This window comes from Geotrypetes seraphini, chromosome 3 (genome assembly GCF_902459505.1).
Source record: "Geotrypetes seraphini chromosome 3, aGeoSer1.1, whole genome shotgun sequence".
In the NCBI taxonomy this organism is placed as follows: domain Eukaryota; kingdom Metazoa; phylum Chordata; class Amphibia; order Gymnophiona; family Dermophiidae; genus Geotrypetes; species Geotrypetes seraphini.
Genome location: NC_047086.1, coordinates 337,974,538 through 337,995,790, shown reverse-complemented (window position 1 = coordinate 337,995,790; position 21,253 = coordinate 337,974,538). Strand labels below are relative to the sequence as shown.

Sequence of the window (21,253 nt, the reverse complement as noted above, 5' to 3'; positions counted from 1 at the left end):
GGAGGAACTTCTTCGATGGCATTGAGAAGGAGGAGGGATTGGACCTCTTGAGCAAGAAGGAGGGACTGAGACTTGTTGGAAGCAGACTCTTTTGGCAGGCCTAACGGCGGAGGAGTCTGAAAGTTGAGGGAGTAGCCGTGGGCGATGATAGAGAGCACCCACTGATTGGTGGTGATTATCTCCCATCGAGCCAGAAAAATGTTTAGTCGACCTCCTATAGGCTGTGGAAGAGGACATGAGGGAGGAAGACTGGCAATGCTCTGGAGAAGAGAGTCAAAAGGGCTGAGTTGGTTTAGGCTGGGCAACAGGTTTCATTACAGGTGGCTGTTGTTGATGAGCCTGTTGATAATGTTGCTGCCGTTGTCTCCGAGGCTGAGGAGGATGAGGCTGAATTGGCCGAGCAGAGAACCGGCGCTGGTATGACGTCTGTTGCCTAAAAGGACGAGGAGGAGGTTTCTTTTTATTTTTAAATAAGGTATCCCACCTCGTCTCATGAGCCAAAAGTTTCTGGGTGGTGGTATCCAGAGATTCTCCAAACAGCTCATCACCCAGGCAGGGAGCATTGGCAAGGTGGTCCTGGTGGTTCACATCAAGGTCTGAGACGCGAAGCCATGCCAATCGTCTCATTGCTACAGATATAGCAGTAGCTCGGGATGTCAGTTCAAAAGCGTCATAGATGGAACGGACCATAAACTTCCTGAGCTGCAAGAGACTGGCAGTGCATTGCTGAAAAGCAGAAAGCTTGCGGTCAGGAATATATTTTTGAAAAGTGGCCATCTGCTGGATAAGATGTTTCAGGTAAAAGGAGAAGTGGAATGCATAGTTACCTGAACGGTTGGCCAACATAGCATTCTGGTAAAGTCGTTTACCAAATTTGTCCATAGCCTTGCCCTCTCTGCCAGGAGGGACAGAGGCATACACACTTGAGCCTGCAGATTTTTTGAGAGTCGATTCCACCAGTAAAGATTCATGTGGAAGCTGAGGTTTGTCAAACCCTGGAATAGGGATCACTTTATAAAGTGATTCCAATTTCCTTGGAGCTCCTGGAATGGTGAGAGGAGTCTCCAGATTTTTGTAAAAAGTTTCCCTTAAGATATCATGAAGGGGTAATTTAAAAAATTCTTTTGGAGGTTGGTCAAAGTCCAAAGTATCCAGGAATGCTTTTGACTTCTTAGAATCAGACTCCAAGGGGAGAGAAAGGGTGTCTGGCATCTCCCTAAGAAATTTAGTGAAGGAAGAGTGCTCTGGCTTACTAGCAGGATCCTGCACTGATGGGTCAGCCTCGTCCGATGAAAAATCCTCCTCGGTACCGAGGGGATCCTCGGAGTCATCCCATAAATCAGGGTCACGTACCGATGGAAGACTGCCCTGAGATAGAGGAGTAGAGGATTAAGTATGCCTGGTCTTGCGTACCGATTTGCTGGAATGCATCAACACCGTTCCCGGCGACTGTAAAGCGGGACGGGTGTCGGAGAGCGGTACCGGATCAGAGACAGCATAAGCAGCTCGACTAAGAGACTTTGGCTCTGCCGATAAAATAGGCATCGATATAGAAGAGGCAGATTTAAGCGGTGCCGATAACGTCGATGCCGACAACATAGGCTGATCGACGATCGGTACCGGAGGCTCAATAGGTACCGACACAGGAAGGTTCGGAGTCAGTAGAGCCGGGAGCAGGTGTTGTAATTGCTCCTTAAGCTGGACCTGGAGGATGGATGCTATGCGCTCATCCAGAGACGGTCCCGATGGCACCGGTACCGCTTTTTTCTTACTCGGTACCTGCGGTGCAGCTCGACACTCAGGCGAAGTCGATGCCGATGAAGAGGCAGTCACTTCTATGGGAGCTGAGCGTTTGCGGGGCCGGTGCGCAGTCTGCAGGACTTGGCTCACTGCATGTTCGACTGGCGGGCCAAGAACTGTAGGGGATGGCTTCTTAGCCGGCTTACCTGTGGGGTGCGACACCGAAGATACATCTTGCGGTGTCGAAACGACCGGTGCCGACTTGGAGGAAGTTGCTGATGCCGGGGTCGATGCCGGTGGAACCGAAAAGAATCTGCTGTTGAATTTGGCGATTCTTCAAAGTCCTCTTTTGAAGAGAACTACAGCGGGTGTACGTCTCAGCCCTATGGTCTGGACCCAAACACTGAAGGCACCACTTGTGCGGTTCGGATAAGGAAATAGGGCGTGCACACCGCTGACACTTTTTAAAACCCGGTGAAGGGGGCATGAAGGGAAAAACGGCAGTAGCAAAATTGAAGCCCGAGGCTTCGATGGTGCCAACAACCCCGCCGGGGCCGACCAAAAAAGAAAAAGACTTTTTTTTTTTTAAATTTTAATCAAGAAAAGAATAAAAAAAGAAAACGTGAAAAGTTTCACAAAGAAAATTGCGCGAGCGGGAAGGCGAAAAAGATATATCCAACAGCCGTTGGAAACACGCGTCTTCTTAGCTCCGCGGAAACTAAGAAACTGGGGACCGCGCGCCTTCGTCGGGCGGGAAGGCACTCGCGCACGCGCGGTGCGGCATAGCTAGAAATTTCTAAGTTCTTAGAGTGCAATCACTCTAAAATTGTCCGTACCGGGGCTCCGTCGGTGCCGTCACCCACCAGTCAAGAATATGCTGCCTGCTTGTCCTGGGATAAATTTCCTATAATGTCCGTTTGGTCTAGTTTTGGATTTTTGCGTCTTCTGACATCAGTAATCACGTCTTTTTAGATCCACGCCTCTTTTCTGTAGGTTGTGCAGTTGTACAATTGGAGGCTGGCGTCTCCCGATGCCACGATACTAGCAAAACAAGGATTTGCATAATTCTCTTGTTGAGACTGAAGATTTCGTTGAGTATTGAAGAGGCCAAGTTGCCGAGTGTGAAATACAATCGCTGGTTGAACTGTTCTACGAAGACTGCACAGTACTGCAACGTTAAGCTAAGTTTTTCATGGAGCTACGTTGTACTTTGTATGAATGTGTCAGCCTGTAGGGTTCTCTTTTTTCATTAAATTCTGCCCCTCCTTTTGATATTTTTAGTGTCCAGTGGTTAATTCAGGAATTTTGAGCACTTTTATTTCATGCCCGGTGTTTTGGCTAGAATGGCTTTTCTCTGATAAAACAGGAGTTTTTGCCTTCTGGTAATTTTCAGGAGCAGACCTGTGATAGATTTGTGTACTCTTTAGGAAGTGTCTACTTGCTGAGTATTTATCCTCTGGAATTTGAGGGCTAATTATTAATTGAACTGGCAGTGCTCTCCTTATGATCTCTGGACACTAAAAACCCATGACACTTTCTTGTTATTACTTGTAGTATAGGTGTTCAGGTTGCTTCATACATTATTCTAATATTGTCCTCAATACATTTTTTCACATCCCATTACTGTCTGGAGACTCATTCCAGACAGGATAGTCATTCCAACCAAGGAGTTCTACAAAATGTTATTTTTTGTTCAAGTGCCAACTTCCTTTCGAAGTAGTTAGGGAATCCCATCTGTGAGAATATGCTGCCTGTTTGTCCTGGGACAAAGCACTGTTACTTATCTGTAACAGGTGTTATCCAGGGACAACAGGCAGATAGTCTCAGAACCCTCCTACCTCCCCTAGTTGGCTTCTTAGCTTTTTTACTGAACTGATGGTCCCGCGAGCCAACATCAGGCAGGAAGGTACTCACTCATGCATGGTATGGGTGGTCTTGAGATTTCTAAAGAAGTTAAGGTAACAGTACACTTTCCATATCAAGGCTCCGTGGATGATAAACATAGAAACATGATGGTAGATAAAGGCCAAATGGCCCATCTAGTCTGTCCATGTGCAGTAACTATTATCTCTCTGTGAGAATATGTTGCCTTTTTGCCCTGGGATAAAAATAATTCCTCCTATTTCTTTTAAAAATATTTTCATATAACTTCAATGCATGTGCCCTAGTCTTAGTCATTTTTTAAAAACAGCTCTTATTGATTCACTTTTACCCATTCTATACTAGTGCTGCCCGATTCACCGATTCACTTAAGTGAATTGATTCGTTTTCTTAAAAAAAAAAAATTGGGCTCACCGATTCAGTGACCAACCCTCCTCCCCATATACCTTCGGGCCTCCTAAAGCAGGAGTGTCAGCACTCTGGCAGCGAAAAGCCTGTCCTAAGTGATGCTTCTCGCTGGTCGTCCACAGCCGCTGCTGCCCCTCCTTTAGGAGGCCCCATGTCAAGAGCTCACAGTGGAGGGGTCGTCAGTCAGGAAGTGCTGCATAGGAGCCAGCACTGTGGGTACCCAAGCACCCCCAATGTTTTGGGGACCCCATGTGACACATTACTCTCAGCACCATAGCTGTAGAGGGCTCCCCAAAGGCTGGTATGCTTCCCCCTTCTCTCCACCATTGTCCAGCTTCCCCTTGCCTCTTGGTATCACTCTGACTACTTGTAAACCGAGTCGAGCTCCAATGAGAGATGATCCGTTATATAAACTGAAGACTAGATTAGATTAGATTAGATTAGATTAGATTAGATTAGATTTAAAAACTAATTAGGGCCTGCAGAGGATCACCGGTGCTGTAGTGATTCTAGCAAGCTGCCGTCAGTCTCCCCTGCACGTTCTACCGTGGTACAACCCAGACCAAAACAGGACATCAAGACAGAGGAGGGGAGGGACTGCAGCAGAAGGCCATAATTAGTTTTTAAAGTGAAACCAGGAGGATGACGGTGGAGAGAAGGGGGAACATGCCTTCAGGGAGCCCCCTTGGTGTAGCTATTAGAAGTATATGGAGGGATGGGGTCCAAAGAGAGGGTCATATGCCGGACTGAGGGGGGGAGTTAAAGGGGAACAAATAATGAGTTTGAAAACAGAGAAGGAGAGATATGGTGGACAATGGAATGGAGGAAGAAAGGGAAAAGAAAGGAAGGGAAGTTGGATGGAGGGGAGATAGAAATACTGAATGGGAGGGTAGTTGGGAAGAGAAAGGGAGAGATGGTGGGCCCTAAGGTGATGGGGAAAGGAGGGAGAGATGCTGGATAAGGTTATTGAGAAAAGGAGAGATGGTGAGATCCATCACTGCAACATGACTTAAGTAAAAAGAAATGATGATATAAGCATACACCAAGTTACTATAAAAGAAAATTTCTCAAATCTGATTTATACTTTTCTTCCGGGCCTCAGCAACACAACTCCACTGCTCAACAATAGCTCATAGCTGCGAGCTTTGTGTGTGTCCTCTCATCACTGCCCCACTCTTTATGTGTAAACTTCCAAACACTGATTATACATTTATTTATTTACTTTTTTTTTTTTTTTTTGGGGGGGGGGCTGTGGTTGGTTCTGTTATTTCTGGAAAATTGAGAGCTTGTTCTTGATATTTTTCTTGTTTTTGTTTCTTCTTGTTGAGCTCAATAAACATATTTTGACAATACATTTATTTATTTTTTTTATAAACTTTTAAATAGCTTAACTAGTTTAAATAATTAACTTATCTTATAATGCTTTTCATGGTTCGACCCAGGAGGATTGAATCCAACATGTTTTGCCTTAGCTTTCTCAAGGATCCTCCCCTATAATCAAAAATACATATCAATCTATATCCCTCTGTAATGCCAAGTTCGTTAGGTAGTCAGCACTTCACGGCATACAAAGAGACATACACAACGTAATGCTTATACTAATTTAATCATTACATAAATTGTATAGCAGTAATATACAAAACACAATTGAATTGGAACAACTTCATCATGATCATAGTAACACTGCCCCTCACGGTCAGGAAATCCCCCTTTTCAGGCAGCTTATGGACTGGATCAATCACGAGACTAAACTAAACTAAACTAAACTAAACCTTTGGTTTATATACCGCACCATCTCCATGAATGCGGAGCTCGGCACGGTTTACAGGAAGAAGGATGAGAGAGGAACTACAGTGGAGAGATTAAAGAGTTAGGTGTAAAGGGGGAAGGTGAGAGGCCTAAGAGGGGGGAAGTGTTACAGTTTTGAGAATAGCCAGGTTTTTAGGTGTTTGCGGAAGAGTTGGAGGGAGCTTGAGGTTCGGAGTGGGGAGGTGAGGTTATTCCAGATCTCAGTGATTCTAAAGGGGAGGGATGACCCAAGTTTGCCTGCATGGGAAATACCTTTTATGGAAGGGAAGGATAGTTTAAAAATTTGGGAGGATCTGGAGGAAGTAGGGGTTGGGGAGTTCCAGGATAGAGAGATAACGGCAGGAAGGATGCCATGTAGGATCTTGTAGGCCAGACACGCACATTTGAAGTGGATCCTGGGGATTACTGGGAGCCAATGGAACTTAGACAGGAGTGGTGAGACGTGATCAAATTTGCTTTTCGCGAAAACAAGCTTAGCTGCGGCGTTCTGAATCCGCTGAAGTCTGTGGAGGCTTTTCTTGGTTAGGCTGAGGTAGATAGAATTGCAATAATCCAATCTGGAGAGGATGATGGATTGTACTAGGACTGCGAAGTGTTTTTGGTGAAAATAGGGTCTGACTTTCCTTAACATGTGAAGACTGAAGAAGCATTTCTTCACCAGGGATTGGAGATGTTCGTTGAAGGATAGAGAAGAGTCTAAGGTGACACCCAGAACTTTGCTTGAGAACTCGAGCTGTAATGGGGGGCCGGAAGACAATGGGATGGAGGAAGGTAGATGGTCTAATTTTGGGCCGAGCCAAAGGAGTTTTGTTTTGGACTCGTTTAGTTTCATATGCATTGTGAATGCCCAGGATTGGAGGTTCTTTATGCATGAGGATATGTTCGTGGAGAGGTTAGTGAGGTTCGAGTCGGTCTCAAGGAGGACGAGGATGTCATCAGCGTAAGTGTAAAGAGTTTCAAGGGGGGATAGTTGGAGTAGTTTCAGGGAGGACATGTAAATGTTAAAGAGGATTGGGGAGAGGGGTGAGCCTTGTGGGACACCACAAGTCGGGGTCCAGGGGGAGGATGAGGTGCCGCTCATGTTAACCATGTAAGAGCGGGAGCGCAAGAATTTGGAGAACCAATCAAGAACTATGGAGCTAATGCCTATCTCGGAGAGTTGGAAAATTAGAATGTCGTGGTGGACAACGTCAAAAGCTGCGGAGAGGTCGAATTGTAGAAGGACAGCAAACTTGTTACGAGAATGCAGTTGCTGAACCTTAGAGATTAGAGAGGCCAATAGGGATTCAGTGCAGAAGTTGGGTCTGAAGCCATATTGGTAAGGTAAGAGGATGGAGAATCTTTCTAAGTAGGAAGAGAGCTGGGTAGATATGATAGACTCGAGCAGTTTGGTGAGGAGAGGGATATTTGCTATTGGACGGTAGTTGGATGGTATGGAGGGGTCTAGGTCAGCTTTTTTCAGTAAAGGGGTCAATGCGATGTGTCCCATTTCAGTGGAGAATAGGCCTGATAATAGGGCAGAATTTATGAGTTTGGTAAGAGATGTGATAGCCTGTGCAGGGATTTTCTCAAATAGGTAGGAGGGAAATGGGTCCAGGATGCAGTTGCATGATTTTAACTTGAGGCAGAGTTTAAGGGTCTGAGAATCAGATATGAGCTCGAAGACAGTCCAGGATCTGTCGGCAGGGATGGGGTTGAGAGCAGCTAGGGTGGGGTTGGGTTCGGGGGGCACCAGAGAATTGTAGGAGATTGCGGGCAGGAAGGAGCGCCTTATCATCTTATCATTGAAGAATTTTGCTAGGACCTCGGCTGAAGGAGATGAGGGAAGAAGGGTGGAGTCATTTTTAGTGGTTAGGGAGCGCCAAATGTTGAACAATGTGCCATTCTGGTTTTTGGATTTGGAGATCTTGTCTCCATAGAAGTTCTTCCTTGCTTTTTTTAATATTGAGTTGTAGAGTTTGATATTGACTCTCCAGGCCTGTCTGTCAGATGAGGATTTGGATTTTTTCCATTTTCGCTCTAAGGCTCGACATTTTTGTTTCAGGTCTCTATGGAGTGGAAGGTACCAAGGGGCTTTATGGGGATAGGTGATGGATTTAGTGGTTTGGGGGGCGAGGGAGTGGTAGGTGGACTTGGAAAGGGCGATCCAGTTGTGCCAATTGTTTTCAGAGTCTGCAAGCTTGGGAATGGAGGGGAGGAGGTTGAGGAATTTGGTCCAGAACAGATCGCTCGAAATTTTTTTCCGGAAGGTAATAGAATTGGGGGATCGGGGTGGGGATCCGAGATGAGACATGAAGATGGGGAGGCAGAAGGCCCCTAGGAGATGGTCTGACCACGGGATGTGTTCCCAACGGGTGTCTTCGGCAGACGTTTTATAAGCGGTGAGGTCGAGGAACTGGATGAGGTCTAGGGTGTGCCCTTTTTCATGGGTAGGAGCGGATGTGGGGGGGGAGAAACCTAGGGAGATGAGGAAGTCATTGAATTCTATCGTGTCCTTGCTGGTGGAGTCGTCAAGGTGGAGATTAACGTCTCCGATGATTAGTAATCTTTGGAATTTGAGAAAGGCATTAGTTATGGTCTCGAAGACAAGGTTAGAGGAATTGGACCAAGGGATAGGTGGACGGTATAGTAACAGGATGCCCAGTGGGTGAGGACGGAGCTCATCATTGATTGAGGCTAGCATATATTCTAATGAAGCGTGGGTGCCTCTCTCGAGGAGCTGGACATCAAAGAAGGATTTGTAGAAGAGTGCCAGGCCACCTCCTTTGCAGTTGATTCTGGGTGAAAAGAGGCCTTGGTAACCATGGGTGCAGAGTTCGTTTTGTGTGAAGAGGTCGTCTTTTGAGATCCATGATTCTGTGATGCACAGGAATCCAGGATCAAGGTCCTCAAGGAGATCCTTCAGAATTTGAATTTTATTGCATGCGGATCTGGCGTTGCAGTAAAGGGTCGGGACAGGGGTGAGAGAGTTAGAGGCATGGCAGGGGAAGTTAGCATGGGGGACAGGCTTTAGAGAGGTGGGATTGACTTTGCGGGGTTTTTTTCTGGTGGGGTGATTCCTGGGGTGCGTCAGGGTGGGGATTCTGGTGCCAGGGCCAGAATTGTGACTATTTGAGGAGTCGAGCAGGTTGGGAGAGGGAGGGTTCAGGCAGAGGGAGGTGTTGAGAGATGAGCAGAGCAGGAGTATAAGGACCCAAAGGGGTGGCTTCATGGTGGGGTTTTTTGTTTTTTTTTTGGTCAGAAAAGGGCCTTAGCAATGGGCAGAGACTAGTAACTGGACAAATTCCAGCGGAGGGGCTTAGCGATGGCTAATTGGGTAAGAGCCTTTGTAATGCAATCAAGTAAACTGTACAGATCACGATGGAATTTGAACATGGGAGACTTAAGCCAGGCAGGCAGAGTGGAGGCAGCGGACTGTTCAGCAGGGGCTGTAGGGGGCGGAGTTAGTCTCCTACGTCGGCCAATTCTTTCCCTTGCGGAGGCTGGAGCCGAAGAAGGGCTGAGCAGGAAAGATAGCAGTTTTACAGGTTTGAAGAACGGCTCAGCAAGGGCTGTTGGGGGCGGAGTTGGTCTCCCACGACGGCCAACTCCTTCCCTTGCGGTGGCTGGAGTCGAAGAAGGGCTGAGCAGGAAAGATGGCAGTTTTTCAGATTTGAAGAACGGCTCAGCAAGGGCTGTTGGGGGCGGAGTTGGTCTCTCCACGAGACTATCCCTTTACGGCGCACCGATGGATTCTGAGTAAAGTCCCTTGCTTGCGCCTTTTATAATCTTTTGCTACATGACTAACTATCATGCCTCACTCTGTGCTTCTGCAGCAAACAGTAAGCTTGGACATTCATTAAGCCAAGATAAGATTCCAGCCTACACTCTATAACCAGGGGTGTCAAACTCAAATCACATAAGAAGCCAAAATCTAACACACAGGCTAAGTTGCGGGCCAAATTTTTTATTAAGACCCCCTCCTTTACTAATGCACAGCATGGGCCTCAGTGCTGGCAGCAACTGCTCCAACACTCACAGGACTTCTATGAGCGTTGGATCAATCACCACCACGAGTGGCGCCAAAATCCATGCTACACATCAGCAAAGGAGGGGGTTAGTCTTAGAACTATAGGGCTACAACCTCTCCAACCCCACGCCAGCTATGTGTTACATACAAAATAAATGAAAAAGACTTTTCTTCTCTCTTTTAGGTATTAGTTCATGCTTGCTGTCTAACACCAGCTCTGACAGGATACATATTTCAAATCTGACATATTGTAATCACAAAATAGAAAATAAAATTATTTTTTCTACCTTTTGTTGTTTGGTCATTTTTGCTTTTGGTTCCAGTTTCTCTTTCTGATTTTTTCTATCTTCTAATTCTCTTTCCAGTGTCTGCCGTCCATTTTTTTCTCTTCTTCTCTCTTGCTCCAGTCCCTGTCTCCCAACATATTGATTTTTCCCTTTCAATTTTTCTCCTTTTTTCTTTTCTGCTCTGTCCACTCAAATCTTGCACTCTTTCTCATCCTTCTCCTTCTTTTTAAATTTTCAGCTACCTATCAATTTTCCATCTTCTCTTATTCTGTAGCTCTCCCATTTCCTATCTCATTCCTTTCCCAGCCTTCTATTTCCTTCCGTCTCTCCTCCTCTCTCCTCTTGGTCCAACATTTTGTTCCCTCTCCCCTTGATGCTGAACAATGAGATGGAAGGAGAAAAAAAAAAAAAGATGCTGCATCTCTCTCTCCCTTCCTTCCTCAGGCCTAACATTACTCCCTTCCTTCCATCTCCAGATCCAACTTCTCTCCCTATCTCTTCCCAACTGTCCCCATCCCATCTCTCCCCCTGTCTACCTGCCTCCCTCCTTCTCCCCAGGTCCACAATTTCTCCCTTTCTCTTCCCAATGGTTCTCCCTTCAAGTATTTTCCCTCTTCCAACACACCATCCCAGGTCCAACCTCTCTCCCTTCATCTCTCTCTGTCCTCACAGCCCAGCATGTCTTTCCCTCCAGCACCGGTCCGATGTCACCACCAAGCCGAAAAATCTGCCGGCTGTTGTACATGGCTCCCCCTCCTGCTTTTCGCCTGCCATGGTCTTTCTCCAATGACACGCAACTTCCTATTTCCACCCGGGTGGACCACAGCAGATGGAAAGCAGGAAGGGGAGCCATGGACAACACTGCCGAATCACTGCAGTGGCCGGCAGACTTTCCAGCGTCACAGTGACATCAGACCAGCACAGTAGGGAAGATATGCTGGGCTGTGAGAAGGGTAAGTTCGGGAGCATTCCTGCAGGCCACATAAGAAGACCAGGCGGGCCGGATTCGGCCAGCGGGCCTTGTGTTTGACACATGTGCTCTAAACCAAAATAAGATTCCAGCCTCCACTAGCCTCCCCCACCTGCCTAATGAAGTATCCTGAGATTTACTGTTCATGTTCATGCTGTTTCTCACATAATAATAACAACAACAACAACAACAACTTTATACTTTTATACCGCCATAACCAAAAGTTCTAGATGGTTTACACTAAAAAGAACTGGACAATCAGTGAAATACAATAATACGGTAAAAAATGCAAATATTTGTAAAATAGAATTTCAATAATAAAACTCACTAAGTAATAAACTTATTGAACAAAGTGGTCTTAATTCCACAAGCCAGCTTCTGGAAAATGTCTGCACATCCTCTATCTATCTCTATGGCCTGTACTTCATTTTTTTAATTATTATTATTATAACAGTACATAATACATACAGTATTCTAAAGCAATTAAAAGTCCACATCAAGAAAAAGAGGGGAACAATATTTTAAATAAATTAACACTATATAAGAAATATTGCCTATAATACTGCAAGGTTTTGTTTTTTTTTGTTTGAACATCTGCTCCTTTATCTAACAGGAATCTTTTTAGCTGGTCAGGTTCAAAAAATAAAAAGCATACAAAATATTTAAATAAGTAACCATACATTTGGCTAGAAATTTTAGAAAAAATTGTTACTCCCAATGACAAAACTTGAGATTTATATTGAAGAAATTGTTTCCACCTATATTGGGTAGTTCTACAAACATCGGGAAACATTTGCAATGTCTGGCCACAAAACAAGGAATCTTTTTTCAGTAAATAATTTTTCAAAACAATACTTTTATAATTTTCCGAGGAGAAAGTAACCAGGAGGGTGGCACGTTCAGAAATTTCATCCTGAGTGGTTTCAAGAAACAGAGTTAAATTTTCTAATGGATCTTTTTTCTGTTCAGATCCATTAGCTTTGCCACCCTCCTGGTTAGCTATCCCTCTAACTGGGCAATAGAAACATCTATTCAATACTATAGTTTCAGCATTGCTCATTTCTAGAACCTCTTTAAAATACTTTCTAAGTAGTATCTCTGCCGAGAGCAATGGACATATTGGAAAATTCAGTATTCTCAAATTAAAAATAATAATAATAGCAGCCTTATTTATATCCCGTTATACCTTTTCAGTTCAAGATGGTATACAAGAAGAACAACAAGAGATGCTGTAAGGGCTCTCATATGATTTTCCATTATTTCACATTGCCTATGGAACCAGAAACTATCCTTAATTGTTGAGGTACTAGTTTGCTGCAACAATCCTATCTGAGATTCTGATTTATTTAATGCTCCTTCTAATACATTAATTTTCTCATTCAAAACCTTCATTTTAGATACTACTTGATCTGAAAAAACACAAAGCTTTTGGACTAGACCCTGTAATAAAGATTCAGACCTCTTAACCACTTTCCATACATCCATAAGCGTTATATGCTGAGGTATTTCCTTGTTAGACAAAGTTTCAGTAAGAAATTCAACTGATTGAAGTTTATTGTCCACTAAAGAGGATTCCAATTGAGGTTGATGTAACAGTTGGTCTGAAGCAGGCTTCTCACCTATAGAGAGACTACTATTTGGAAAAGTCTCCCCAGGAGAGAAGCATGAGATGGGTTGACCCGGGGAAATCCTTTCCCCAGAACTTATTGAAGCACTCGATAAATTTCCTGCAATGGGAGAGGAAGAGCTAGGCCGTAATCGCTCCTCTCCGTCAGCCGCAGGAAGTGGTGAGATCTTATCTCTGGTGCTTGCCCCTCCCGATGACATCGGCAAGGGGCCTCAGGAACAGGTGGTAGTAGTAAAGCAAAACCATCGGATATCCCCTCTCCTCCAGGCAATAATCTCTCCTCTCTCGCCATCAACTGCAGGAAGCGGCGAGATCTTATCTCTGTCATCCCCAGTCAGCTCTCTAGTGGAGCTGCACCAGCCATAATAGGCATGCTGCGAATGACAGAATAAAGCAGCAAAACATAGGAGAGCAAGGAAGTTCCCCTATCTAGAACAGCCACAGTAATAGCCATGGTAAAAAAGGGTATCCTAGCAGATCACGGGGGAGAATTATCTCGTGGAAGACATGCCAGCCAAGAATCCACAAAAGGCAGGGTAGCAGCCCAGAAATTATGGCAGATCAGCCCTGTTAGGGAAAGAGCCTGGGTCTAGGAAAGTGCAGAGAAGCAGTGAGAGGAAACCTTTTGGGACCCCCTAAAATGGAACCACTATACCGGATGGCACCTAGTCTGAGTCTGTTCCAGCGGCTGTCCAACACCCGCACAGAGAGTATAGGATAACACTGACAGGGCCACGGCTAAGAATTTTGGCAGGAAAGGACACAGCACCCGGCACGAGACTAATAAAGCAAAGATTCAAACTCTGCACTGCCGAGCAGGAATTGGCCACTGCTGAAAAGAAGGCCCACCATAACAAGGATGGAAGAGACTGGCGTCAACGTCCGCCTTTCATCAAAATCGTGCTACAAGCCCACGGAGGAGACTTACAGCAATTTCGACCTGCCCATCAAAATCGTGCCACAGCCTCGACTGGCAGCAATGCTGGCCAGCTTGCCAAAACAGAGCCATTTGCTCATACAAACAGCAGCAGCAGGACCCCTTGAAACGAGTCATCAACGAAGGCAGCAGCGGAAAAGCCTTGTTGTACCCCTGTCCAAATGGACCACTGCCATGAGAGCCACCAGATATGCAATTCAGCGCGAAAACATCAGACTGTGCGGAGAAGGCACAGAAATGGAACGGCCACCTTCAAAACACCGATGCTAGCCCTGAAATGGGCTCTCACCCTGCCCCCCCCCCAACCGATGGCCATTAGACTATGCTGCTGAGAATGCAAGAGAACTCAATGTAACCATGATGATGAAGCAGGAAATTGGAGGCAATGCTCATTTCAACAATGGGAAGGGAGCATAAAGAACCTGCACAAACAAGGAAGTCAAGTGCCCCAAACATACTCACAGCTCTGAGGAAGGCTAAGTTGCTGGCTGGATACTGCAGACATCCCCATTGCCCTGCACTCTCTCTGGGTTTGAGTACAGCACAGTTACTTACCGTAACAGGTGTTATCCAGGGACAGCAGGCATACATTCTCACATGTGGGTGACGTCATCTATGGAGCCCCGATGCGGACAGCATTTCAAGCAAACTTGATTGAAGATTCAAGCTTGCTGTGCTGCACCACGCATGTGTGCCTCCTGCTCCACTAGAGGGCGCATCCCCTCCTCGTGGTCTCCAGTTCACATATCCAGCAAAGAAGCCAACCCCAGGGAGGTGGGCGGGTTGTGAGAATATATGCCTGCTGTCCCTGGATAACACCTGTTACGGTAAGTAACTGTGCTTTATCCCAGGACAAGCAGGCATGATATTCTCACATGTGGGTGACCTCCAAGCTAATAACGAAGGGGTGGAGGGAAGTTGGCAATTTAAGAAAACAGATTACGTAATACCGATTGGCCGAACCGGCCATCGCTTCTGGACAGTGTATCCAGGCAGTAGTGAGAGGTGAAAGTATGAACCGAAGACCACGTGGCAGCCTTGCAGATAACCTCAATAGGCATGGACCTGAGGAAAGCTACCGAAGCTGCCATCGCTCGGACTTTATGCCCCGTAACTCGACCATGCAGCGCGAGACCAGCCTGTGCGTAGCAGAAAGAAATGCAAGCAGCCAACCAGTAGGACAGGGTGCGCTTGGAAACTGGGCGTCCCAACCTATTAGGGTCAAAGGACAAAAACAATTGTGGAACTGTCCGATGAGACTGAGTGCGTTGAAGGTAAAAGGCCAACACCCTCTTGCAGTCAAGAGTGTGGAGCGCCACCTCTCCAGGGTGAGAGTGGGGCTTGGGAAAGAACACAGGCAGAACAATGGACTGGTTGAGATGAAAATCAGATATCACCTTAGGCAAAAACTTAGAGTGAGTGCGGAGGACCACCTTGTCATGGTGGAATACCGTGAAAGGTGGGTCTGTCACCAAGGCCTGCAGCTCGCTAACCCTCAGAGCAGAAGTGAGAGCGAGTAGGAAGATCACTTTCCAAGTGAGGAACTTAAGATGAAACTTATCCATAGGCTCAAATGGAGGTTTCATCAGTTGAGCTAGAACCACATTAAGATCCCAAACCACCGGAGGCGGTTTGAGGGGAGGATGAACATTCAAAAGCCCCTTCATGAAACGGGAAACCAAGGGATGGAGTGAAAGAGCCTTCCCTTCCAGGGGCTGATGAAAGGCAGCAATGGCGCTGAGATGGACTCGAATGGAATTGGTCTTCAGGCCAGAGTGAGATAAATGGAGCAAATACTCCAGAACCAAAGACACAGGGACCGACACCGGGTCCTGGCGGTGAGAGGAGCACCAGGACGAGAATCTAGTCCACTTCTGAGAATAGCAGAGTCTAGTCGAGACTTTCCGAGAAGCCTCCAACACTTCCCTGACCGACTGAGGTACAGGGAAGGAAGTCAAGGGGAAAGAAACCAAGCAGTCAGATGAAGAGATTGAAGATTGGGATGTAAAAGTGAACCCCGACTCTGAGATAGCAGAGAGGGAAAGACAGGCAGAAGCATAGGTTCCCTGACACTGAGTTGAAGTAGTAGGGAAAACCAAGGCTGGCGGGGCCATCGAGGAGCGATCAAGATCAGAGTAGCCCTCAGAGATTTTAGATGGACCAGCGTCCTCAGAATCAGAGGAAACGGCGGGAACGCATAGAGGAACTTTCCCTCCCAATCTAGGAGGAAGGCATCGGCCTCGAGACGGTCCGGGGAGTATATCCTTGAACAGAAGAGAGGCAGTTTTTGATTGTCGGGGGAGGCGAACAGATCTATCTGGGGAGTCCCCCACGTGTCGAACACCTGTCGCAGCACCTGAGAATGCAGGGACCACTCGTGTGGCTGGAGGAGGCGGCTGAGCCTGTCCGCCAGGCAGTTTTGTTCCCCTTGGATGTAAACCGCTCGAAGGGAGATGTTTTGGGAGACCGCCCACTCCCAGAGCCGTAAGGCCTCCTGGCAGAGGGGCCAAGACCCCGTCCCTCCTTGCTTGTTTACGTAGTACATCGCCACCTGGTTGTCTGTGCGGACGAGAACCACCCAGTCGTGAAGCAGATGCTGAAAGGCCACCGCGGCAAGGTAAATGGCCCGAAGCTCCAGCACGTTGATGTGGCAGCGACGGTCCTCTGTGGTCCACAGCCCTTGAGTGTGTAGACCATCTACATGAGCCCCCCAAGCGTACTCCAACGAGTCCGTGGTTAGGACCTTGTGGTGTGGAGGGGCGAGAAAGAGCAAACCCTTGGAAAGATTCGAAGAGTCGGTCCACCAACGGAGCGATCTTTGCAAGGAAGGAGTCACTGTCACATGGCGGTTGATCGGGTCCCGATCCTGACGCCATTGTGATGCCAAAGTCCACTGTGGTAACCGCAGGTGAAGGCGAGCAAGCGGGGTAACGTGGACTGTGGAGGCCATATGGCCGAGGAGCGTCATCATCTGTCGTGCCGAGACCGAGGTCGATCTCGATACTTGTCAGCTCAGATTTACCAACGCCTCCCGCCGCTGAGGGGGGAGGAAGGAACGAAGACGGACCGTGTCCAGCACGGCCCCGATGAATTGTAAGGACTGAGAGGGGCACAGCTGGGATTTTGGAAAGTTTATCTCGAACCCCAGACACTGAAGCGAAGTAATAGTCTGTCGGGTCGCTGAGATAACCCCCTCCCTGGTCGGGGCTTTGATTAGCCAATCGTCCAGGTATGGGAATACTTGTAGACCCCAGGAGCGCAAGGCAGCCGCGACCACTACAAGGCACTTCGTGAAGACTCGGGGGGACGAGGACAGGCCGAAGGGGAGGACCCGGTATTGTAGGTGGAGGTCCCCCACCTGAAAGCGGAGGAATCTGCGACAAGCAGGTGTACCGGAACATGGGTGTAGGCCTCCTTCAGATCGAGGGAGCAGAGCCAATCGCCCTCGTCAATCAGGGGGTAAAGAATCGGAAGGGAAAGCATCCGAAACTTTTCCCTCGTCAGAAATTTGTTCAGGCGCCTCAAGTCCAGGATCGGGCGCAGGTCTCCTGTCTTCTTCGGTACCAGGAAGTATCGGGAGTAAAACCCTTGGCCCCTTTGATTTTGGGGAACCGGTTCTACCGCCCGCAGGCGAAGGAGGTCCTGTGCCTCGGAGAGGAGGAGGGACAGTTGCGCTCGATTGGGAGGACATGCACTCGGTGGGCTGTCGGGAGGACATGCACTCGGTGGGCTGTCGGGAGGAACCTCCCGAAAGTTGAGCGAGTACCCTGATGAGATCACGCCAAGGACCCATGAGTCCGACGTTATGGCTTCCCAGCGAGGGTAGTAGGCTTGTAGGCGGCCCCCGATGGGAAGGAGACCAGGTGGAGGTGCGGAGGGGGCCCGCCCCCGTCCGCTCGTCCCGTCAAAAGGACGGAGACGGCTTCGCAGGCGCAGTGGGCTGTGATTTTGGTGGAGCCCTAGAGTGAGCCTGGGGGCGTCGCGGCGGCGGTCTGGAAAAGGCTGGAGTAGACTTCTGGGGGTAGCGGCGAGGCAATCCCCGGAAGGGGCGAGAGGCTTGCGGTTTAGGTTTTTGCCGGACAAGGGATGCGAAGGAACGTTCGTGTTCCGACAACTGTTTCGTAGCTGCCTCGATGGTGTCGTCAAACAGTTCCTTCCAGACGCAAGGGAGGTTAGCTAACCGATCTTGCAGGTTAGGGTCCATATCGACGAGCCCTAGCCACGCCAGTCGGCACATGGCCACCGCGAAGGCTGCGACCCTGGAAGACAGTTCAAAGCCATCGTAAGCGGCATGGAACAAGTGCAGTCGGAGGTTGGAAAAATCCTCGAGGAGGAGGCCAAACGCTGCCTGACGAGGGGCAGGTAGGTCGCCCGAGAAGGAAGCCAGCAGCCCAATGAGGTGTTTCAGGTAGGAGGAAAAGGTGAAAGTGTAGTTCAGGACCCTAGAGGCCATCATAGAGTTCTGATACAAACGGCGTTCGAATTTGCCTAGTGTCCGGCCTTCGCGTCCAGGAGGAACCGCTGCAGACACTCTAGAGGGGTGAGCTTTCTTCAGAGAAGACTCCACCAGTAAGGATTGGTGGGACAACTGTGGTTGCTCAAACTGCTCAAACTGTGGTTGCTCAAACTGGGCAAGGCACCGTTCGGTACTTAGACTCCATTTTAGATGGGACCGCCGTCACCATGTAGGGAGTCTCGAGGTTCCTTGTGAGGGTCTGCCGGAGTACCGGGTTCAGCGGTAGCCGGAGGGACTCTCGGGGCGGGGAAGGCATATCCAGCTCCGCCAGGTACTCCTTGGAGTACCTCGAGTCGGATTGTAAGTCCAAGTCAAGGGCACGTCCCATGTCCTGGACGAACCTCGTGAAGGAAGGTCGGTGGGATCCCATGGCCCCTTGCGGGGACGGTGACCGAGACCTCCGTTTTGCCGAGAAGGAAGGGGAAGCCTCCCTCGAATAGCGAGGTTCTCGCTCGGACCCTCGATCCAACGCCGGGGACGCGCTATGGAAACGCTCCCGGGTCGAGGACCTGCATCGCCTCGAGGAGCTCTTTGGGGACGATGCCGGGGTACGGGGTACCGACCGATGTCGGGTCGGGGACCCCTCCCCGGACTCCCTCGGCGAAAGCCTGGAGCCTCGGACTGGGGGGAGTCAGTAGGAGCTGTGGGTTAGTGAGAGACAGCTCGGTAACCCGTAGCGGTCCCCCCGATCGGGTCAAGGGGGAGCGGCCTCGAACCAGAGGCGAACTCCGGGCCTTTTTAGAGAGGGGCTTCGATTTTCGTTTCGCCCCGTGGTGCTCCGCCAGGGACGCGCGTCTCGAGTGCCTCTGAGAGGAATCCGAGGAAGAAGAGAGACAGCGAAAACGGCGTGCTTTGCCTCGAGGGGTCTCGATGCGTTGCTCAGGCTGGTCCGGCGCACGCGAGGTCGAGGCCGGTTGAAGGTGAGCCATGGCAGCGGAGAGCTCTGTTGTGATCATTGCTCGGAGCAGCTCCTGGAATACCGGCACGGACAGCATCGACGGCATGTCCGAGGCCGCGGTGCACTCCACCGGGGGCGATCTCGATTCAGAGCATTCCCCAGTGGTGGAGGCACGTCCCGAGGTCTTCGGGGGTTTCACCGGGGCCGTGGGCAAGGAACTCCCCCCATTGTCCCCGAGGTTGGCTTCTTTGGAGGTATGGAACCTGAGGAAGGAAGAGGGGACTTACCCGGAGCCGAAGACCTCTGAGAGCTCGGGGTCTTCGAGGTCGAGTCCCGAGGTGGGGCCGAGGTACCCGAGGCCGAGATCGAGGCCGAGGTCGAGGGTTGATCGGCAGCAAATAGGTCCGCCATGCGGGCCCGGCGGCGGCGGAGCGCCCGGTGTTGGAAGGTTGCGCACCGGGGGCAAGTTTCTGTTGGATGATCGGCCCCCAGGCAGAGGATGCACCAGCGATGCGGGTCTGTGAGTGATAGAAGACGCTCGCACCCGGTGCACTTTTTAAAGCCCGAAACGGGCCGGGACATAAGAAGTTCAGGCGACCGCGGCCAATCAGGCCACGCTGCCGCGACGACCCTGGAGCCCCCGGATCGCAAGAAAAAAGCGCGAAGAGCAGGAAGAAGAAAAAATTTTATACGCACAGCGACTTTTAACGAAGAAAAAACAAAAAATCGTGGTGCAAAGAAGGCACTAGGGCAGAGCTAAGAAAAACGTGTCTTCTTAGCACAGCGGAAAAAAACGAACTGGAGACCACGAGGAGGGGATGCGCCCTCTAGTGGAGCAGGAGGCACACATGCGTGGTGCAGCACAGCAAGCTTGAATCTTCAATCAAGTTTGCTTGAAATGCTGTCCGCAATGGGGCTCCGTAGATGACGTCACCCACATGTGAGAATATCATGCCTGCTTGTCCTGGGATAACATTATTTTTTAAACCTGAATAGGGCGGTAGAAGAGTAGGTCCATGTCTAGATGGAGTTAAAAGGATGGGTAAGGAACTGGCACCACCCCAGCTGTACCCCAACATGGAACCCAGGAAGCCCAAGTCCCTTGCTCAACTGAGTCAGCAAAGCCAAAACAGGAGCGTAGCAGCACCTGAAGAGGGAGTAACCCCTGCATACAGGCCATGTGGAGCAGCAGATGAAACCAGGAGCAGGAGAGACTATTCACTCGTTTGTAGAGATAAAGAATACTGACGTACGAATGAGCAGACCATCATATATATGACAGAGCTCAACTTTGTGCTCTCTATCTCCACATGCTGGTAGGTGGACTTAACCCACTCATCTAGATTCATCTGCTGTTGATGACAAGGAACTGTGTTTTAAACAGCTTTATGCTCAGATGATGATCACTTAATGTCCTGCAATTCAGAATGTACTACTAGAAGGTATTCTTCAACCCGATATTTAAAGATGAACCCCTTCTGTCATCTCTTAAGTACCTTCTAACATATTACTTTTCAGACCCTCAGAAATGTCACCAGATGTTCAATAACATTTCATAACACCTGGCTTTATGCATTCAGTCTTCACCGGGTCACTTATAACAATACTTTAACAGTTGACTAACTTAATTAGGATAGAATGAATTTAACTTTCACTTAACTTAGGTGGTTGTGGTACGGGATAAGTGTGCCAACATGTTTCACCCTTAGGGATTTCCTCAGGGCCACAATCCCTCAAGTAAGGTCTTTTCCACGCAGACGCGACCACCCGATAGTTCTTAGAACTAGAATTAGCGTGTGCAAGCTTCTGAACAGAAATATCTCACTGAGGCACCAATTCAGGCTGATCAAGGATAGAGACCACAACTACAGCCTTGAGATAGCGGAAACCACTGGGACAGAAGTGAATGCTGTCGCGGACCCACTTCTAGAGTTGCCACCCGGATTCTAGAACCAGGTAGATAAGCCCATACTATCAGGCTGGGGAACTGACGGAGAAGAAGACTAACCTGACACAGGCAATTTTTGTCCCTATATCTGGTAAGAAACACAATCCCCACCTTCGTGTGGAACACTACCCCAAATGTACCAAAGATTGGGTTGGGAGAAGAGAACTTGTTGGAAATATGAAGATCCACCTCACAGATTGAAGAAGAAAAGATACCCACGTGA

At 48.6% G+C, this 21,253-nt stretch overlaps 1 protein-coding gene across 3 annotated transcripts in view; it reads right to left on the bottom strand.

Moving 5' to 3' along the window:
* B3GNT2 (UDP-GlcNAc:betaGal beta-1,3-N-acetylglucosaminyltransferase 2) overlaps positions 1–21,253 on the bottom strand; it is a 53,472-nt gene that overhangs the window by 8,096 nt on the left and 24,123 nt on the right. Inside the window, exon 2 of one of the 3 annotated variants that reach the window (XM_033936444.1) lies at positions 5,443–5,520. The exons of the other annotated variants lie outside the window; for them this stretch is intronic. The gene's annotated coding sequence lies outside the window, so the exon portion shown is untranslated. The remainder of the gene's footprint in view (positions 1–5,442; positions 5,521–21,253) is intronic. 3 annotated transcript variants of the gene reach the window in all.